This window comes from Canis lupus, chromosome 30, assembly GCF_003254725.2.
Source record: "Canis lupus dingo isolate Sandy chromosome 30, ASM325472v2, whole genome shotgun sequence".
Lineage (NCBI taxonomy): Eukaryota > Metazoa > Chordata > Mammalia > Carnivora > Canidae > Canis > Canis lupus.
The window spans coordinates 34001368-34012667 of NC_064272.1; positions in this window are offsets into that span (position 1 = coordinate 34001368).

The following is an 11300-nucleotide window of genomic DNA, read 5'->3' on the forward strand; positions in this document are numbered from 1 at the left end:
TACTGTCCCATTGGGCCACAGCCCCTGGAAGTGCTTGGGTGAGTCACTGAAAACAAAGAGCGTGGGGAGGTGGGGATGAGGGCCTGGGGACAGACTCAAATGTGGGTACATGAGTGCCTGCATGTCGTGTGGTGTAATGTAGAACCCCAGAACCCCAGAACTGAAGTACACAAGATCATTGACACGACAGGGACTTGCTCAAGGTTGTGCGGAGTTAGTGGCAGAGCTGGGTCTAGCCCAAGCCCTGGACCACTGGCCCCGAGCACCGTCTAGTCTAACCACCAAGGGCACAGCCATTGGGCCTCAGATGGCGGGCACTGCAGCGCTGGGTGTGGAAGTACATTTGAATTCGGGATAATTTTCCTGGAAAAACAATGGGCTTAGGTGGTTACATATAACCCTCGAGACAACCATGATGGATGTAGGCGACAGCATTCATTATGAGGTCAGGGAAGCCCCGCCTGAGCCCGAGCATAGGTCCCTGTGTGCCCTGTGCACCTGGCACTCCTTGTTCTGTAGCTGCCATCGGCATGGAGCACCCCTCCATGGGGACCCGGACTTGTTTGGCTTGTTTGCTGCATGGCCCCAACACTTAGCCCACAATGGCCCAGGGTGCAGTTCAATTAGTATCTGTTGGAATAATTAATTAGTTAATTAATTCCACCCTGTAGAACCAGCTCTCCAGGTGGAAAGGTGTTCAGAATTCTGACCTCAAACCCGAGGAAGTGTCTCTCTCCAAGGCAACCTCCACCACAGAAGCAGGCCTCTCTCTCCTGCTCTACTTCCCGTGGGGCCAACCCTGGGCCGGGCCCCTCCAGATGTCAGCCGAGCAGCACACACCACGCACTACACGTGCCTCCCTGCTCCCGGGTCTGGATGCTGTGCTCCTCTTACGGCTACCCCGACATACCCTCTCTGTTCTTAGCCATGCCACATGCTGAGCTAGCAGCTGGCTAACTGCCACCCTGCCCCCAGCCACCTATTTTGAACAAATACCCTGGATTTGTGTACTTGGCATTGGGGGCCCCAAATGTAGGTCTTGATGTTTAGCCTCATTAAATTTTGTCTTGCTGGATTTGTTGCTTCAGTGTAGACCGTCAAGGTGTGCATACATGCTACCTTTCCTCTAAAGTATTTGCTGTCCTTCCCCAACAAACAGGAGCCCGGTGTTCTGTTTTCATCCGCTTATTTGATTGAAACTGAAACTGGGCAGCATTTAAGACAGGATCTTGTGGGGACGCCAGGGTGGCTCAGTCGGTTAAGCGTCTGCCTTCAGCTCGGGTCATGATCCCGGGGTCCTGGGACCGAGTCCAGCGTTGGGCTCCCTAATCAGAGGGGAGCCTGTTTCTCCCTCTCCCCCTGCCTGCTGCTTCACCTACCTGTGCTCTCTGTCAAATAAATAAAATCTTTAAAAAAAAAAAAAAAGACAAGCGTCCTGTGGCATGTCGCTAGAGACTCAGCAGGTTGACAATGTTCTTTTTAATTGACGCTTATCGAGCCCTCTCCTTTGTCCATTGCAAGGGCATCTAACCATACCATCAGCCAGCTCTGCCTTTTTCCCCATCCTTGGCCTATGACTGGAAAGACAAGATTCTGTGGCCTCTTGCCATCCTCCCTTCCCATTTTCCTTTATTTCTTAATTCCTCTCCAGGCCTCTTCACCTCCTCCTTTTGCTCATCATTGCAACTTTTATAAGAAAATACACATTGCTTACAGGTCCACCATGTTAGTATTTGAAAAAAAAAAAAATCTAGCCCAAATTTCTCTTGTGGGTTTTCTCGTGGTTGCACAAAACTAACACAAAATCAATGTGTCATAAATGTCGGTGAGAGAAAAGAAAGACACGTGAGTGAGTTTGTCAAACTCCTTGTTGGAAGTCAGATCTATGTGTTGCCACATGCTTTTGGAATCTGAATGTTTTCTGATCCCAGTTTCCCTAAAAAGAGCAAAGTCTGAGGCCACACATATGTGCTGATGCTTTCTCGGGAAGGAGTACAATTCAAGGGTACTCAGCGGGAGGGCAGAAGAATGGACACTGCACTAGGCTGAGTGGCGCTTCCCCATACTCATGTCCATCAGGAACCTCAGAGGGTGACAATTTGGAAATAGGATCTTTAGGTGAGGTCATGCTAGATTGGCATGGGCATTAAAGCCAGTGGCTTGGTGTCCCTATGAGAGGAGCAACAGGGAGAAGGACACACCCAGGGAAGAGGGAGGCAGAGACAGCAGTGATGGGACTGCAAGCCAAGGAGTGTCGAGCATCCCCAGCAAGCCCCAGAAGCACTAGAGGCAAAGAAGGATTCTTCACGAGAGCCTCCCGGGGAGCATGGCCCTGCTGATACCTGCTGACATGTGGGACTCTGACCTGCACAACTGTGAGAGAATAATTTCTGCTGTTTTAAGCCCACATGGCACATAGTTAAGGCAGCCTTAGGAGACCGATACCGAGGGCACGCATTCTGGGCTGGGCACACATGTACACAAAAAAAGGAGTTGAATGGAAAACTGTGTGTTGGGGATCCCTGGGTGGCTCAGCAGTTTAGTGCCTGCCTTTGGCCCAGGGTGTGATCCTGGAGTCCCGGGATCGAGTCCCACATCAGGCTCCCTGCATGGGGCCTGCTCCTCCTCTGCGTGTCTCTGCCTCTCTCTCTCTCTGTCTCTCTCTCTCTCTGTCTCTGATGAATAAATAAATAAATAATTGAAATTTTAAGAAAAAAAAAAAAGGAAAATTGTGTGTTATGTGTATTTCACCACAACTTTAAAACTTGAAGAACCCAAAGAGGCAGGATATGTCTGGACAGACTGTTTGGAACCATGGCTCCTTGGAATAGCCTGTCAGCGGGGAAGAAATAAAAGGAATCGATTTGCTGTCTCCTTCCCATTTTCTCCTTCTCCTTGGTCAGCATTTCCCAAAGTTTAATAAGGTGGGAAATCCTCAGAGCTTCCAGAGCATGTCATCTATGAGCAGCTGCTGGGGTGGCCAAGCCTGTGTCTGTGGAGGGGCACCCCCACTGAGCCCAGAAATGGCACTACAAGTCAGCCCCTGCTCTGGGGAGACCAGGTTTGTGGCCGGGGCAGCACATGGAGCCCAGACCTCGAACTTTAGGAGGCCGGGATGGAGGGCAGTGTCAGGAGAGGAAGCACAAGTGGCACCAAGGGGACCCCCCTGATGGAGCAGCTCGAGGACCAGAGGGAGGCGAGGCAGACGGACCTGGAGGGGCATGCGCAGCTGACTGCATGCTAAAGTGCATGCGGATGAGAGTATCAAGGTTGCCAGATCAGCGTCCCAAATCCAGCAGCTGCAAGGGCCAGGCAGTGACACAAGAGGTGAGCCAGGTACACCGAAAACCAGGCAGCGATCTGTCACCGTGATTCTCTGTGACAAGTGAGCCTCTGTCAAGTGAATAATCAATCATTGCCTAGCAGGACATGGGCTCAGTGTGGCGAGATTGTCCCATTTTCACAAGAAGGAAAAAAATATCCATATTAAAAAAATGAATTCAGGACAGGGTGGCTCAGCGGTTGAGTATCTGCCTTCAGCTCAGGTTGTGATCTTGGGGTCTCAGGATCAAGTCCAGTGTCAGGCTCCCTGCTCAGTGGGAAGCCTGCTTCTCCCTCTGCCTAGGTCTCTGCCTCTCTCTGTGTCTTTCATGAACAAATAAATAAAATCTTTTTAAAAATGAAATAAGTGAATTCTCTCAATTCTTCAGTGTTTTAGGTATTGGGGTGGGGGGAATGCCTAAATGCTATAAGGACATAAAAACCCAATCAAGAAACGGAAAATGCTCCTGAAGGGCATAACAGGTGACTTACCCAAATGGAATGACATACCATGTTCTTAGATAGGAAGACTCGGGCAGCCCGGGTGGCTCAGTGGTTTAGCACCGCCTTCAGCCCAGGGTGTGATCCCGGAGTCCCAGGATCGAGTCCCACATCAGGCTTCCTGCTTGGAGCCTGCTTCTCCCTCTGCCTGTGTCTCTGCCTCTCTCTCTGTGTCTCTCATGAATAAATAAATAAAATCTTTAAAAAAAGAGAGATATAGGAAGACTCGACATCATAAGGATGTCTGAGTTAGTCTACACTTTTAAAATCATATTTCAGAGCAATTTGGGAGAAACAGACGTGTGACTCTCAAGAGCCTGCTGAAAAAATAAATAAGCAATAATAGGAAAATTCTGAAAAAGAGAGTAGGGGATGGGGGAGATGAGCTTCATCAGGCAGGAACACATAAAATTTCAGTGGCTAAAGCAGCTGGTGCTGGTACTTGAATAAACAGAGCGAGATGGAACCAAAAGGGAAGTCTAGAAACAAACACAAATACTTAAGGGAATTGAAAATATGATCAAGATGAAATGTCAAGATGGGGGCATGGATTGTATTAATAAATGATAGGGGAGCTGGGTGGACATCTAGGGAAAAAAAGAAAGCTAGATCTATACCTCTGTGTCACACAAAAATAATCTTCATCTGATGTAATACACCATTTACTTAATCTGTTTATGTCGTTCGTTGTCTGCTTGCCCCCTCTAGAAGGTAAGTGCCATGAGGCTGGAGGTTTTTCATTGTTTTGTCCACCACTGTATCCTCAGTGCTTAGAATAGCGTCTGCCACATAGTCTGGTCAGTACATATCTGATGAATGAGTGAAGCAGAGATTTAAATTTTAATAATAAAACCTTCAAAGTAATAGGAAGAACCATTGGAGAATAGTTTTATCATCTTACAGTGGGTAATACTTTTTAAATATTAAAAGAACTCAAAAATCATAAAAGAAAATGATACATTGGATCATAAAAAACTTTCTTCATGGCAAAAGCCATCATAATTAGAGACAAAACCTAAGTGACGATCTGGTAAGCAAGCAAACAAACGTATATCTCCTATAATAGACAAAGGGCAATAAGTTACTATATAAAGAGTCCTTTAGAAAAAAAGACGAGAGAAAAATTGGCGAAGAATATGAATAGAAATTCACTGAAAGATGTTCATCGTTACTCATTATAGGAAAAATGCAAATTAAAACTCCAATGGGATTTTGGCTTTCATCTATTAGATTGACAAAATTGAACATTTTGCTACCTCGCCGTGCAGATGAGAGTGTGAGAGAACAGATCCTCTCCTAGATTGGCCATGGGAGTGTAACCTGGCCCAGACCACTGTGGTAGGCAATTTAATCATGCTTTCAAAATTATAAATACTCATCCCCTTGACCCAGAAATTCCACTTCTAGGAATTTATCCTACAAATACATTCAAACACTCGCAAAATAGGCTATATAAGTTATTGCAGCATTGTTTACGGTGGAGGGGAAAAAAAAAACTGGAAACAACCCAAATGTCTATCACTAGGGGGCTGATTAAATAAATGATAGTATCTCCATACAGTAGATTACAACACTGGGATGCCACGCAGCCCTAAAACAACAAGGAAGCTCTGTATGTGTCAATAGGGAGAGAGCTCTAAAACACAGTTAATTGAAGAAAGCAAGGCACAGAATGGTATATATAGTGAGCTACCATTTGCACGATCAGTTGAAAAAAAATACGTATATGTATACACCCGCCCATGAGCCTGTACATATAATTGTAAATGTCTAGAATATCTCCAGAAGTAGAGGTTTGTAACACCAGTTGCTTCTAGGAAGGAAAACTGAAGGTCCGGAGATACAGTTAGGAGAGGTTCACTCCACTGAGAACCTGCACGAGTCAGAATTAACCTAACTGCTATAAAAAATAGACCCCCTTAGCTCATGGCTCAGTCACAAAAGAAAGTGTTTCCCTAATCATCTAACGGTCCAAGGTGGGCCTTTAATACAAGTAGCATTGTCTGGGGGCCCCAGCTGATGGTGACTCTTCCACCCTCAACGCAGGACGTCAAGCAAACTCATCTTTGTTCCAACCCACGGGAGAGGAGCCAGAGCTGGGGAGGTGTTCACGGGACACACCTGGAAGAGGCACAGATCTCCGCTCACATTCTGTTGGTTGGGCCCCGTTCAATGAGTATAATTGCAAAGAGAAGCTGGAAGCGCCCAAGGAGAAAGGAAGAGCAGATTTTGGTGCACAGCCATCAGGTCTCTCTACTAAACTAGCCTTCTGTACCTTTTAAAATTTGAAACACAAAAAAAAAATAAAATAAAAAAAATAAAATTTGAAACACATAACTATTATTCAAAACAATAAGGACGCCTGGGTGGCTCAGTGGTTGAGCATCTGCCTTCGGCTCAGGGCATGGTTCTGGGGTCCTGGGATCGAGTCTCGCATCGGGCTCCCCAAAGGGAGCCTGCTTCTCCCTCTGCCCATGTCTCGGCTTCTCTCTGCGTGTCTCTCATGAATAAATAAATAAATTCTTTTAAAAAAATGATGAACACAGTTACACGTGAATAAGTACGATTTAGGTCTGACCTGAGAGCTGCCAGTTTTTAATCCACCTATAAACGGTATTTGATTATATGGTAAAGGTGGCTAATTGTATCAATAAGAGACATATATAGACCATTTGGTAAATGGTGTTGGAAAAACAGAGTGACCACTGGGGCAGAAAGAAGAATAAGGTTAGGTTTCTGACTTCACACCACGTCCCTCCGATAGGGGAAAAAAAAATTTCTTTGGGTGAAACAACTAAAAATAATAAATGACACAATCAACGTATTAGGAGAAAATATAATCTTGGAGGAAGAATAGATCTTTAAATGATTCAGGTCTCAATGGCAACTGATGAATTTGACCACATAAAAGTGTCATAAAAATGATGAAGGACAACACGAAGTCAAAAGACAAGAGACAGACTAGGAGAAAATATCTGTCACATGGATGAAAGACAAGGAAATAATAGCACACACATATAAATCGCACTTATAGATCAATAAGAAAATAGACAAACAATCCCGTGGAAAAATGAGCAAAGAATGTGGAAGGAACATGCACAGAAAAGAAATGCTGATAAGCCATGAGGAGATGCTCGTGCTCACAAGTAATCAAGAAAATGCAAATTCACACAATAATGGGATATTGCTTGTCACCCATCAGATCGGTCAAAACTGGGGGCAGCTAGGAAAATATTTGGTGCTGGAAGTGGATTGAAGAAATGGCCTTATGTGTCACTGGCCAGCGTATAAATGCTAATATCATTGTTGGAGAGCAATTCGGCATAATCTATCATATTTTAAATACCATATTTTTAAATAATTAAATATTTTAAAATAGGTCCTTCAAGAAATATTTGAGTTGCCGTCCTGGAAAGATACTTGCACATGCCCACAAGCAAATGTCTAGGATATTCACCACTATGTTGCCATAACAGGAAAAAAAAAAAAAAAGGACCAAACTCAAACTGAATGTTCATCAACCAAGCGGATTGAGCTTGTACATCTATATAGTAGAACACTTTGTGGCATGGTTCTTGTTCTTTTTTTTTTAGGATAGATCTATATGGAAAAAAAAAAACCCAAGGATATTTGTCAAGACACATTTTTTTTTGTTAAACAACAACAAAAACAGGAAAAAGCATGATGCAGAAGCATGCATATGCTGTTTGTAAACAAGACCCATCATGCATTTCTATGTTAACACGCGCGTCTCTAAATGCCTATAAGAGTGTCTAGGAGAATACAAACTCCTAAGGGGAAGCATGTCCACAGAGAGCAATAATGATGCGGGAGGTGAGAGCAAACTTGTGCTTCTGCTGCGTCCCTCCATGACTTGTCAGAATGTGTGTGATTTGCTGGTGTAAACGTGTCCTCGTTGATCCGTCCACACCTGCGAGTGTATTCACATCCGCATATGAAATAGGATAACAGAACTTCGGTGGAGGGCTTGCCATGTGCCCAGCCCTGTGCCGAGCACTTTACTGGCCTTACCTCATTTCATCGCCCCCCACCCCTGAGAATCTTATGATTTAGACACTGTTATGATCCCCATTTACGGATGAAAAAGTTGAGCCTCTGACGGGTTACACTGCCTACCTGAAGTCGCCCAAATAGGAATGTTGGAGCTGAAATAGAAATTCAAAGATGTCTGATTTCAGAGGCCTTGATCTTCTGAGAACATGTAACACCCTGAGTTGGCGACTCCTGAAGTCCACCCTTTCCCAGCTCCGTGGCTCAGCAAGGTACTTGGACCAGCCGGAAATGCAGGACGAGGAGCCTGGAGTGCTGGGGGGACGGCTCTCTGCGGCAGGCAGGTCCCTGGCAGGCAACTCCAGCCTGGTTAGCCCGAGTGCTGCCTGCCTTTCTGCTGATCCTGAGGCCCTGATCACCTGGGATCATGCTGATCCCATCTACTACACGCAGACTTCACAGCAGAGTTCACAGGGCCTGCGTTGCAGGCCTGGCCTCCTCCTGAAGCAGATGGGGAAACCGAGGCTCAGCACAGGAAAGGTCTGCATGGCATATGGAGGTGGGGCCAGAATCAGGATGAGGTCCCAGGTAGCCCCACGCTCACCCTCGGGGCCGCCAAACCTTGCTGTAGTCTCGTCCCCAGTGAAGTGGACCAGCTGCCACCCCACGGTGAGGGGGCGGTGAGGGCCAAACATTGCAGGGCGCTGCCTTTCTAGTTCCTTAATAAATCAGCTGCATCTGGGGGTGGCTCCAGGGCCCCAAAGCCACCTCGGGACAAACAGGTTCATTTATTCCTGAGGAAATGCCCACAATCGCGTCTGGTGTCTTGAGTGGCAAGAGATAGGCAAGGACTGAGCTGACCCTGGGGAGCCCCAAGGGGGAGCGTCCCCCCTCAGATGGCCTCAGACTTGCCATTCTTCTCTCTCTCTCTCTCTCTCTTTCTGCCTCTCTGGTTTTAAATCACCGGACTGCTTTTGGGATGGACAAAACACTTACAGCTGATTGATCAGAATCTGTCTGGAGGCCACAGGGACCTGCTGGGTTCATTACAACGGCCACAGTTGTGCCTGGTGAGCGTATCTGATTCATCTCTGGAGACCGAGGCGATAGCACCAGGCTTGCTGGGTCTGGAGCCTATGTTCTCGGGCAGTATTGAAGACCGTCCCCTAAAACCCAACCACCCTGCCCCTCTGGCCTGTCAGTCAGCATCCACATGGCATAGCGAAGTACAATTTGTCGCACGTCCCTTTTAGACGTCGTGCCCGGGGCTTATTTTAAACCTCTGGGCCTCGCACCAGGATGGTGGAGTCGGTGGTGCCACAGAGGACAGGGTGAGGCTCAGGGAGCAGTACCTGGCCCAGGGGCTCACGGCTTACACAACAGCCTGACACTCGCTGGGGTGAGGGGATGGTGGTTTCTGGGCCAGGAGGAGAAGCCTGAGTCCTGCTGAGGCCTATGGCTTGCTGTGACAATTGGCAGCCGCACTCTACACAAGCTGAGGACCTGGGACACAGGCTGAGCCAAGTGCCAGTGCCCCCGGCCGGGACAGCTGATCCAGACAGGCTGCCCCAACCAAACTCCAGGCCCAGCTGCTGCGAGCAGCACCCACTGGAGGTGTGATGGGGTCATCTGCTCACGTGGTGCATAGTGGCCTGGGGCCTGTCCTGCTGAAGGCCGGCTCTTCCCCCAGCCAAGTACAGAATGCTCTCCAGGAGGACCCTTGGGGTAGGCTGTCCTGGGCACCGAAGGCTTGGCCAGCGAAGCCCCAGTGCTTGAGGGAAAGCACTGTCCTGGAGGGAAGGATACCCGAGTTCTACTCAGCTCACCGTAAGCACACAGGGGGCTCGTGGCCTTGCCTGAGCTTCCCTGTCTTCACTTATTGATCTGAAAATGCATGGAGAGGAACATGATTGAGAAAATGAAGATACATACACACAGGGGAAGGCATGTCCCCGGGGCCTGATAGCCACTGCTGGGTCTTTGCTAAAGCAGCCACCGCACTAACCGGACAAGCGTTCATGCTACGGAATGCTGTGCAGACATTGCAAAGAACAAAGTGCTTCTGTGAGCACCTCTGTGACATGATCTCCAGGATATATCGTGGGTTTAAAAGGCAAGCCGCAGAAACTCATAGAGCACAATTCCACTTGGGGGATGGCATGCACAAACCCACACACGGAGAAGCATAGACACGTTTCCCCATGTCTGTATTCACCTACTGAGAAGCATAGAAAAGGGGCTGAAAGGATGCCGGCCACCTGATAACAGTGGTGACTTCGGGAGACAAGGGGGTCCCAGGGGTTTGACTGAGAACTGCAATTGTTTCTTTGACTCACTCCTGGCAAGACTGCAGTCTCAGACTCCTAGCCCCCTTCCAGCCACGACGTCCTGCGGTCCTAAGTGCAGTGAGTTTGATGTGACACTGCCACCACCTACCACCCCTCATTCTTGAAAGATTCCAGACACCTTGGTTAACCAAACTGACCTCTGCCTCGGGACACCCCAGCCTCTGTCTCCCCCAGCCAATGCTCCAAATCATTCTCCCTCCACTCCCCTTATTTTTTTTTAAAGATTTTATTTATTTACTCATGAGAGACTCACAGAGAGAGAGGCAGAGACACAGGCAGAGGGAGAAGCAGGCTCCATGCAGGAAGCCCAATGTGAGACTCGATCCCAGGACCCCAGGATGATGACCTGAGCTGCCCAGGTGCCCCTTCCCACTCCCCCCTATGAAATGTAACCATCCCTTTATCCATTCACCTCCCTGTTGAACATGAACCTGGAAAGGATGAGATAGGCTAATACTCATCGTGGGTAATGACTGATGCCCCCAAGCCACCTCAGGATACCTGGGCACTGGTATGACTGGCCTAGAGCCGGGTACAGCAAGTATTCCAGGAAACAGAGACTGCCTTGAAGACATCAAGGTAAGTGAAATAAGCCAGACACGGAGGGCCGCATGTTGTATGATGCCACTCACATGGGCTACCTGGAATAGTCGGAAACAGAGACAGAAAGGAGGACCCCGGTTGCCAGGAACTGGGGGATGAGGGAACGGGGTGTCGTCGTGCAATGGGTAGACTTTCAGTTGGGGAAGATGACAATGTTCTGGAGATGGGCACCCAATAATGTGAGTTATTTAATACCATTGAACTGTGTGCTTAAAAATGGTTAAAATGCTAAGTCTGATGGACATTTTTCAATTAAAAAAAGATCAGTCCAAATAAAAAAAGGAATAGAAGAAGAAAGGGAAGGAGGGCAGCAAGCCTGTGATGCATGATGCTCTGAGGGGAGGGGCCCTTCCCAGCGCCCTCTGGAAAATGCTCAAAACACATTCCCTTCTGTCCTAAAATGCTTAGTGCTGTAAATTTTCTTCCAAACCACATCAATCTAAAAATAAGTGATAAATCCTGGGGCTTTGAATTTATATGAAGTGAAAAGGTTACCTTTCAAAACCAGGTATGATG